The sequence below is a fragment of the Octopus bimaculoides genome, chromosome 2 (genome assembly GCF_001194135.2).
Source record: "Octopus bimaculoides isolate UCB-OBI-ISO-001 chromosome 2, ASM119413v2, whole genome shotgun sequence".
Classification (NCBI taxonomy): Eukaryota; Metazoa; Mollusca; class Cephalopoda; order Octopoda; family Octopodidae; genus Octopus; species Octopus bimaculoides.
Genome location: NC_068982.1, coordinates 155060244 through 155061825, shown reverse-complemented (window position 1 = coordinate 155061825; position 1582 = coordinate 155060244). Strand labels below are relative to the sequence as shown.

General features: G+C 39.4%; 1 protein-coding gene across 2 annotated transcripts in view; it reads left to right on the top strand.

The window, feature by feature from the left end:
- LOC106878236 (probable insulin-like peptide 7) overlaps positions 1-1582 on the top strand; it is a 67225-nt gene that overhangs the window by 63660 nt on the left and 1983 nt on the right. The gene's annotated exons all lie outside the window — the stretch shown is intronic.

Sequence of the window (1582 nt, the reverse complement as noted above, 5' to 3'; positions counted from 1 at the left end):
TATTATATATATAGTTGAGTTCTATGTTAATTTTGCTTACAATAAACACCTTTATATCAATTACATAAGCATTGTAAATCTTACCAATTATATATTTATTGCATTATATATTTATTGTATATCACCCTATATGAATTATACAGACGTCACCATCACCTCCACCATCGCTACCATCAACACAGTAACCCCCATCACAATAACAACTACAACCACCACACTAAAACCAACATTACCACTACCACCAACACCATCACCAACACTACCAACATCATAACCTGCTTTCCCCATCACAAACAACACTTTTTCCAAACCTACCAGAACTAGTAGCGGCACCAGTAGCAGCAGCGCCACCACCACCACCGCTACGAGTACTACCACCACTACTACTGCTTCCATCACTAGAACCACAACACCCACCACACCCACTATTCTTATGTTCCGACTATCACCTTCCCATCAACACCTCTACAAGTACCGTCGCTACCACCTACACTACTAAAATCACTACAACAGTACTATCTACAATACTACAACCATAACTACCCCCCACGACTAATAGCAGATACATAATTGCGAGCCAAAGGCATAGCTTGTACGTCGTCACTCGACCAACAGGAAATATTAGCCAAATCTCCCTTAAATCAAAACCTACCGTTTTAAAGAATGAATCTTTGGATAATGAAGTCTGATATTTAACCCCTCCAAACATTTTAATGAGATTTGCGAGATTAGTAGTCATAAAAATAAAAAAATAAATCAATGAACAATGCCGTAGGAGTGGCTGTGTGGTAAGTAGCTTGCTTACCAACCACATGGTTCCGGGTTCAGTCCCACCTTGTGGGCCCTTCGGCAAGTGTTTTCTACTATGGCCTCGGGCCGACCAAAGCCTTGTGAGTGGATTTGGTAGACGGAAACTGAAAGAAACCCGTCGTATATATGTACATATATATATTTATGTATGTATGTGTTTGTGTATGTTTGTGTATGTTTGTGTATGTTTGTGTGTCTGTGTTTGGCTCCCAACATCGCTTGACAACCGATGCTAGTGTGTTTACGTCCTCGTAACTTAGCGGTTCGGCAAAAGAGACCGATAGAATAAATACTAGGCTTACAAAGAATAAGTCCTGGGGTCGACTAAAGGCGGTGCTCCAGCATGGCCGCAGTCAAATGATTGAAACAAGTAAAAGAGTAAAAGAGTAATGGTCCAAAGTTGAATATTATGGAATGAGGTTTGGATATTAAAAACGAAATGAGCATATCTGGAAGACCTGTGATCGTAGGGCTACTCATTCAGTGTATGTTTGTGTCTGTGTGTGTATATGTGTGTGTGAGTGTGTGTGTGTGTGTGTGTGTGTGACTTGAAGATAAACAACAACAGATTCATATTTGTTCGTATTTTCCATGCTCTCTATTAATATTCCTCGTAGAAACTCAATATATGTAGAAGACTACCACTACTATCTACAATCCCATCACATACAACACTATTTCCAAATCCATGAACAACATAACCCTACTAACTTGCCGTTGTATATATATATGTTTCTCTCCTTATTTCTTTCTGTGTTCCTTTCAGTTGAAG